The sequence below is a fragment of the Triticum urartu genome, chromosome 7 (assembly GCF_003073215.2).
Source record: "Triticum urartu cultivar G1812 chromosome 7, Tu2.1, whole genome shotgun sequence".
Taxonomy (NCBI): Eukaryota; Viridiplantae; Streptophyta; class Magnoliopsida; order Poales; family Poaceae; genus Triticum; species Triticum urartu.
This window is the reverse complement of record NC_053028.1, coordinates 637623293-637632533: the sequence shown is the minus strand read 5'-3', so window position 1 is coordinate 637632533 and position 9241 is coordinate 637623293. Positions and strand designations below refer to the sequence as shown.

Genomic DNA, 9241 nt, shown 5'->3' with positions numbered 1-9241 from the left:
TGGCTATGGAGGCTTCTGGCGGTGGAACTCCCGATCTAATCTCCGTTCTGGAAGTTTTAGGGTACGATGATATATATGGGTGCAGGAAGTACGTCGGAGGAGCCACGGGGGCCCCACGAGGCAGGGGGCGCGCCCTAAGGGGGGCGCGCCCCCACCCTCGTGAGCACCTCCCGTATCTGCTGACGTGGAGTCAAAGTCTATCCGGTGGCTTTCGTTCCAAAAATAACTTCTCCAGTTGATTTCGTTCCATTTCGACTCCGTTTGATATTCCTTTTCTTCGAAACACTGAAATAGGCATAAAACATTAAATCTGGGCTGAGACTCCGGTTAATAGGTTAGTCCCAAAAATAATATAAAAGTGGAAAATAAAGCCCAATATTTTTTAAAACAGTAGATAATATAGCATGGAGCAATCAAAAATTATAGATATGTTGAAGACGTATCAAGGAGCCGGCGGAAGGCCCCGGCGATTTGTGGCAGAGGCGAGTCAGCGGAGCATGAGGCGGCTCGCCCACAACAGAGGTGGATGTGAGGCCGGCTCAACGCGGCCTACGGCAGCTCTGACGCGGAGTCGGCGGGGATTTGAAGTAAGGCCTCAGCGGAGGAGCGGCTCCCCTGCGGCAGGTCACGGTGACGGCGAGGCCACACGGCGACTTAGAGGCACCGGGTGAACCCCGAGCCCGACTCTAAGAAGCACCGGTGGAGGCGGGGCGCGCGGTCGAAACACGGCGCGGCGGCTCAAGGCGTGGCGGCAGTTTGCGGTGGCGGAGGACCACGGCTGGTCGAGGCGGTGGCAAGCCAGTGAAGGCGACTCAACGGCTGGATCGTGGCCACTCGCAGTAGAGGCGGCTCTCCGCAGCGGCTCGGCCGGCTTAACAGTGGTGGAGCCAAAACAATGGAGGTGGCTCATCAGCAGCCTGGTGGAGATAAACCACGGCGGCAGCGGCGGCTCACGGCGGAGGCCGGTCGGGTTGCGGCAGTTGCGGGAGTGGAAACGACGGCGACTTGACGAAACTGGCTGGCTCAACGGCGGCGACTCACGGCCGGAGGAGAGGTAGGCGACTTTGATAGAGGCGAGGCCAGCCCGACGGAGGCCCTCGCGCAGGGGCGGCTTACCCTGTGTGGTTGACGCGAGCGGTGGCTTGCCACAACGGGACAGCTTGCAGCAGTTCAAGGTGGAGACTGCAGCCTGGAGCTGCAATCTGGGGGTGCGGCGACTTTGGCCAGGTGGCGTTGACGGTCGGAGCCGACCACAACGGTCTCGCGGCAGAGGCCAGCGGAAAGGCTCGAGGCGGAGGCATCTTGGCGACTCACGGCGAGCCCGCGGCAGCGACTTGGAAGCAGTTGCAGGGCCGGCCTAGCGCTGGCGGCTCTTGGCGCATCCGTGGCAGAAGGAGGAGCGGCCGGGCGGCCAGTCCCGGTGAGGGCAGTTCAACGGTGAAGACGAGGCATGGCCGGCTTGAGGATGCGGTCCATGCAACAGTCCGAGGCGGACGGCGTCTCTCTGGTGAAGGTGTAGGGGCTGACTCGGACTCGGCGAGTTACGGTTGTTTGAAGACCAAAACCTCCTCCACATTGTAATGGCTTTGGACAATCCACGTCCGGGTCGTGATGGTCTTCTACTTGAACACTGTATACTTAAAAAATTCCTTTTTTGATACTTCGGGTGTTCTGGCGACTTACCAGAATAAACTTTTGTATTAGCCTTTGTTCCTGGCGTTTTGCCCCAAGATCGATCTGGCGCATAGCCCGACTGGTTAATGCCTGTTGGTCTTGGCGATGTGTGGCAACAGTAGTAGAATTTAATATCTCCACGGATCCGGTTCACAAAGGCGGCGGCTTGCGGTGTAGCCCTAATTTTTTGCTTAACCTTTAAACCTCACCGATCATAAATCTAGTCCTATAAACTTGAAGCGGACGTGGATTCTTTCAAACTGACTCTTCTTCATCCGGAAAATTGTGACCTCTCGATCCCTATGAAAGATCCCTCTAAGAACTTAACACCACCGTGCACGGGCCCCACGGTGGGCGCCAACTGTCGTGGAATTGTCACGGCAGATGTCCTAGTGTGAGGACTTAGTCGTGAGGCCATCGCATCTATGTGGTGGCTTGAGAGGGGTTGAGAGGAATCGAGAGACGCAACACAAGACAAGGGTTTAGACAGCTTCGGGCCTCGGGAAACATCATCCGGTAACAACCCTACATGCTGTTTGTGGCTAGGTCTCATTATCATCACGAGGGAGTCACTGTATCTCGATTATTCAATCTGTCCCCCTTGGGGTGCCCTACCCCTCCTTATATAAGTTGAAGGGGCGGTTTACATATAGAGTCCAACTCGGACTTAAGGCTTAACTATTCTGACTTCTCTTCACGGCTTCCCTCCATGGGCTTCTTAACGTCTTGGGCTTCTTAACTGCCGACTTACAATCTGGCTTAATTGTCTGGCTTGACTGTCTGCCGGCTTACAATAAACAATCTGCCGGCTTACAATCTGCCAGCTTAACATCTGGCTTAAACAATCTGCCGGCTTACAGTAGACAATCTACCGGCTTACAATCTGCCAGCTTAACATCTGGCTTAAACAATCTGTCGGCTTACAGTAGATAATCTACCGGCTTACAATCTGCCAGCTTAACATCTGGCTTAAACAATCTGCCGGCTTACAGTAAACAATCTCCCGGCTTACAATCTACCAGCTTAACATTTGGCTTAAACAATCTGCCGGCTTACAGTAACTAATCTGCCGACTTACAGTAACTAATCTGCCGATTTACAATCTGCCAGCTTAACATCTGGATTAAACAATCTGCCGGCTTACAGTAAACAATCTTCCGGGTCATACCAATGAAATACCAAGTCCCAGCCGGGTCATATCTCCGGCCGGGTCATACCGCGAGGTATATCCCCGACAGAATTCCTAAACGTCCCTTGATTTTTGGTGGACAACAAGTTTTCCAATGCACTAGATAATATTTTTCTTTTTATCATCAGCTATCTAGGTTAGTCTAGCTCTAAAGAAGTTAGCGTTTTTTCTTCCTAATTTCAATAAGAAAGGTGTATAAAGACATCAAGAATAAAGGAATATTGGTGAAACAACATTGTACTAGAATCACTCTACCAGCAATATTCAGTAATTTTCCTTGCTAACAAGCACACATGTTCTCAATTTTCTCAGTAATCATTTTCCACTATTTATTTCTAATTACAATATTAGAGACAGGAAGCCCCACACAGTTTAAAGACACATCTCCGAGTTCACAAGTAAAAATCTCATGGTATATATGGGACGTACGAACAACATCCCCAAATAGGAAAATCTCTCGCTTGTGAAAACTTATGGTAAGTCTAGACATTTGCTCATGCACATAATATAAATTTTAAATTTCTAGGACCACTTTCATCATCTTGTATCATGAAAATAGTACCATCTACATATTGGAGCATGTTAACTCCTTTATTCAAATTTTCACTCAACACCCCTTTTATAAAGTCATTCATTGTAGTTTTTTTCTAAAATAATAGGGAAGGCATCCACGGCTAAATAAAATAACACGCGAGACAATGGATCCCCCTGTCTCAATCTTTTATATGTCTCAAAATAAGGACCAGCCACATCATTAACTTTGACCCTCACATGACCCTCTCTCGTGGTATGCATAATCCAATCACACCATTAGTGAGGGATATTTTTTATTTTAACATTTGATACACAAATGTCCATTCAATCTTATCATAAGCTTTTTCAAAGTCAACTTTAAAGAGCAAAGCACTCAACTTCTTATGATGTATAGAATTCAAGGATTCATGTAAAACAACAACACTTTCCAAGATATATCTACCTTTAACAAAGGCAGATTGGGTCTATGATATGATGGGACTACCTTACAAAGTTTGTTCCTCAGAACTTAGTACTCCCTCCGATCGATATTGTACTAAATCAGCGACAATTAATATGGATCAGAGGGAGTAATGAATTTAAAGCTCGCATTCAGTAGACAGATGGGTCTGAATTTCTGGATCTGCTTAGCATCTTTGGTTTTCAGGGCCAAAGTAATAGTCCCGTAATTTAATATAGCCATATCCAAAAACCACTTATGAAAATCATCTAATAGATCTTCCAAATCTCCCTTAACAACCTCCCAGAAGTGTTGATAAAAATCAACATGGAGTCCATGAGGTCGAGGGATCTTATTTTTTTCATAGGAAAAACTACAGATTTTAGCTCTTCCATAGAGAAGGGCTCAATCAACATCCCAGCCAACCTCCTAGATATTTTTTCAGCTTCTTGTAAGAAATAGTAGATTCATAAGCATGTTCAAGCAATTTCTTAAAGAAAACAGTGATATATTTTAAAAGATTAACCTCTCCCTCAATAACACCATCTTCTTGGTCTACTGAAACAATTATGTTCTTCCTTTTCCTCCCATGCCCATTGGCCTATCATGATAGTACCAAGTGTTGTTACCGCCCCCCTCTCTCTAATCTCTTTATCATTATTTCTATGGAGCCATTTCATCTCTTCCTTTTTCAGAATCATCCCTAGTTGTTCTCTAAGCTCTCTTTTGTTCAGTCCTATCTTGTGAATAGCATATAACTTTGCAAGAATCTCATTTTCAAATTTTCTATACCAGGCATTAGCATTTTTGGTCCACCCTTTGATTTTCTTCCATGGAACGCTTAATCTATTTTGCCATTTTTCTATATTATACCCCTCATAATTATTGGTCCAGATCTTAGTAACAAATTCTTTAAAGCCATCTCTAAGCATCTAGGAGTTTTCAAGTCTAGAAATGGGTTGAGATATATTATGTGAGCCCGTGTCCAACAATAAAGGAGTGTGATCAGAGACTTCTCTTTCTAAAGCTTCATGAAAGGCCATGGGGTAATGTTCCTTGGGCAAAATAAAACTCCATGCAACTTCTCAAAGGTGTGATCCATCAAGTTATCAGAACAATCATTAAGAGGTAACTCCCTCAAACCAGCATGCTCAATAATAGCACTAGAGACAAAGCTCCAATGGTTAGTTTTAGTGGGATTTTCTTTCTAGAGCTATTTCTAATAAGGTTGAAATCACCACCCACCACACAATGTAGAGATTATCTTGATGAATTCTTGACAATGTTGATAAATCTTAATGAACATGATTATACTTTTCTAAGTAGAATGACAAAAATCGAGGATGCGGTCATCTTCAGTGACTATTCGTGTATTCTATTCACTTTCTTCTCAATCTATGTGAATGGACGTTTGAACAACTCCTACGTAAACGATAGATGTGACTTTGGTGGCGAACTTAGCCATGCATATATCCACCTATATTCAGCATCTTGAGAATGGTCTCATGATCTCCCGAAAATATCTTTGGCAATAGAAGAAAAAAAATTATGTGCCACAGTAGACTACTTTCCCATGTTGATCAGTTGGAGCATTTGGCGCGAGAGGAGTGAAAGGGTGTTTAACAGTCGCTTCATGCCGTTGCAAAGTGTCGTTGATCAAATCAAGAATGGGAAATGACAAGCTTAGGACGTCTGATCCTTGTTGCTTATTAGTGGTGGTCATGATGTTAACCTTTTGTGTCTTGTCTTGTCGTTTTAGCCGGTTTGTAGCTTTGATTTGTTGGACTTGTAGCTCTCCTCTGAATGATTCGAAGAAAAAATTGCCACACGTGCTTTGACAGTAGGACGCAACCATGACTTGAACACTTAGTCCGAATGTGTAATTTTGGTCAGCGTGTAAGAAGATTGGTGCAGCCTCGCCGGGTGGATTACGTGAGCGTGACACCGGCGGCGCGTTGACCTGAACGGCGCCCTCCAGCGCCTGCACAACCTGCGCCATGGTCGGCCGCTGTGCCTCCTGGTCCTGGATGCACCAACACGCTACCCATCCACCTCCTCCGGCCTCCCGTTGCCGCGCAGCCCCGGGTCTGCCACGGCGGCCACCTCCCCTTCCACCACCTTCCCTGCAGCCCATAAGGGGAAGAAGGTCCACGAATCACTGCTCCCGCTCCCTGTCGCCTCCACCTCGCTGTATCCTCGGAGTTTCGTCGGCCTGAGATGAGCTCGAATAGCACCATCCCGAAGCTGTACACGTCCGCCTTAGCGCTGATGGGCTGCCCGGAGATCCACTCCGGAGCCAGGTACCCGATGGTGCCCCGCATCGTTGTCAGCGCGCGGCTAAAGTCCCTCCCCACCAGCTTCGCCATCCCGAAGTCGGCGATCCTCGGGGACATGTCATTGTCCAGAAGGATGTTCTCCGGCTTGATGCCGCAGTGTATGATGCACTCATGACAACCGTGGTGCAGGTATGCCAACCCTCTCGCCACGCCAACCATGATGTAGTACCGTTCAGGCCAGCTCAGGGTTGCGCCCCCGCCGAAGAGGGAGCGGTCGAGGGAGCCCCAGCCCAACGTGCTCACCTCTGTCCGGAACTGCTTGTCGCCCTGCCGCCCAAGGCTCTCCAGCTTCTTGACTGCCACCTGGAGCTGGGTTGTATTGTCTTCCTTCTGCTGCTTCAGGACTCCGCGGTACACCGAGCCAAAACCGCCGCCGCCCAGCCAATCGCTAAGCACCCAGTACAATTATGGCGGCACAAAGGTCGCCATAATTGTACACGACCAAGGAGGATCCCTTCTCGTTTGCCAGTCGTCTTCTCCTAGCAAGGAGAATCCTCCAGGCCAGTATTACCAACACGCCGAATGCTGCAACACCAACCAATGGGACGCCAAGAACAAGCCATAATGTTCTCCCCCGTTTCTTCCCGTTTGTGCCGGAGACGCCAAGATCTTGCAATCCTGCTTCTGAAAGCCGGAGATGGAGGTCTGAGCCAGAGACGCCGGAATCAGCGTAGAGCTGCTCAAGGTTGCGGATCTCTCCATGCCAGACAGTGCATCCCCCGCCCCCGGCAGCGAAGACGTAGGCCCGGCAAGAGCAATTATTTTGGCAAGTCGATTCGCACTCTGCTTTGCTCTTGGCGGCGCCCACGGCGAGTGAGTCGTCGGGGAGCTTCACGTCTGGCAACGCTAGGAACCCATCGGTCGTCGACTCGTTGTGCGCGCAGGTGAGCGGAGAGCTCCGCCGGCAGCCACTGCTCCAATCGCTAAGCACCCAGTCCCCCTCCGACACTGGAACGAACCCGGGCGGGCACCGGCATGGCAGCTGGCTCCTCTGATCGCAGACGCCGAACGCGCCGCAGAGCGCGTACATGTTGCACTGCACGGCGGGTGCAGTCCAGAAGGGTTGCCAGCTCTGCCTCGCGTGCACCCACACGTACACCTTTGCCTGGCCGGTGAGATCGAGCACGATGCGCGTGATGGTCGCGTTGGACGACGTTGGTGAGGCGCCGGTACGCCGGCGTCTCGACGTACGTCGTGTTGTAGAGCATGGTCCTCATCGCCCCCGTCGCGGTCGCGAAGATGCGCCCTGTCCAGATGCCGGTCCGAAAGTACGTGCGGGACCTGTTCCACATCAAGAAGAATTCGCTGGTGCCGTTGGGGTCCACCGTGTTGTAGAACATCCCGGGCGCGGGGTCTTGGGCGTTCCGCCACGACGTCAGCGCCTGATACTCGCCGGTGAGCTTGTTCTCCCCGACCCACGCTTCAGGCACCAGCGTGTCCGTCGGATGGTCGAAGCTCTGCCACAACACGTTGGACCGATGAGCTCAAGGTTGCCGTCGGCGGCGGACACCCGGAGCTGGGCGGAGGCGACGGCAGAGAGGGGAGTCGCGCGGTTGCCGACCCAGACAACGGTCTGGACGGGGATGTTCTTGTACCAGATCCCAAGGTAGAACCGGTCGCCGAGGCTGCCGGCAGGGGTGAACAGGCCGAGCTCGAACTTGCCCTGTGCCGAGACCAGCGTGTCGTTGCCCCGCAGCGGACGCGGCGCCGAGACTGTCGCCGCTGCACCAGGAGCAGCGGCGAAGCAGAAAGCAAGGGCTACGAAAGTGGCCATGATCAACGACATGGTGTTTGGCGGAGCCCTTCCCTTTGCCAGTGAATTCTCAGGGGGTGCAATCGAATTTGCGGTAAACAACGGAGACGGGTCGCAAGAAATATCATCTCGCGAGAGACACGTGCAGCACGCTTGAGATTACTAGTAGTAAGAGCAGCACGCTTGAGATTACTTTACTCATCGCTTAGTTTATTCAAAGCCAAAGTTGATTTGACGACACTTCGGAAAAGGTTTCCCTGGGACAATAAGATGGAAGACGTGCTAACGTAGTTTTCTGTGGCGGATCTTTCTTCTATTCCTAAAGTTCTTCTTTTTTTTACGAAACCTTGAGACCATTCTCAAGATATGAATAAAATGGTGAGTGGCTCAGCACCGTTTGCGCGACAGCTATATTGTCTTCTGAGAAATTGTTTGAAAAGTCCAAAGACAAGTGAATGAAATGCACCAATAGTCAATGAATTTAGTCATATTTAGATGCATTATAACTGAGCACTTTTTTTGCCCTCTCAGATCATTAGCATTTCTATCCGTTGCATGATTACTTTTAGAGTTTTTTGACCGTCCGATCTGCTCTTAATCCCACCTAAATCGCGGGTACAGGCTGTGCTAGCCTCTCGGGCCGCTGCTCCAGTGGCTTTTTTGGGCATATGGTGTTCAATTGGGCCTGTACTTAGGGCCTGTCGAACGTGAAACCCTAAAACAATGACGGCTGCGACCCTGGTCTATTTTGCTCGCAGCATCGCGTCGCGCCGCCTCATCATGGTTGGCCATCGTGGGGTCTCGGATTGCAACGGCGGTTGCGCTGGATTTGCACCGACGTGGTGGACATTGCATCCTTGGTTCGTTCGATCGCAGGGACGCCGTTCTATTGCACAGAGGCGAACGATGTGGCCGGATGGGGCACGGAAACGAGCAGCAACGTGGAACAGTGACAAATCGTGGCTGCGGGCGACGCGCCGGCGTCCCATCTTCCGTGAGCGGATCCGGCGTGCGAAACCAGCGGACGCGCGATGCAGGTGCCCGATCCTCACACGAGATGCGGCGTGGAGTCTCGGCGCCCTCCCTGCTCCCGGCCGCACCAGCACCTCCGTGCCGGATGCGACGGAGTCTCCGGTGCCCTCCCTGCTCGCCGCGCTGTCGCTTCGCCCATCGTGCAACTGCCCCGCGCTCCACTCCCTCCAACGGCGCATAGCACTGCCCTCTTCTAGAAACGCTCTGCCGCCTCCTTGCCTAGCCTCCTCCATTGGCCATGCATGTCTTGGCCACAAGCGCCCCGCCCCACTGTCTTCCTGGTC

The 9241-nt window shown here is 50.9% G+C and overlaps 1 pseudogene; it reads right to left on the bottom strand.

Annotated features, from left to right (window-relative positions):
• Positions 1 to 625: 625 nt before the first annotated feature.
• Positions 626 to 7980, bottom strand: LOC125519257 (annotated as a pseudogene).
• Positions 7981 to 9241: the final 1261 nt, after the last annotated feature.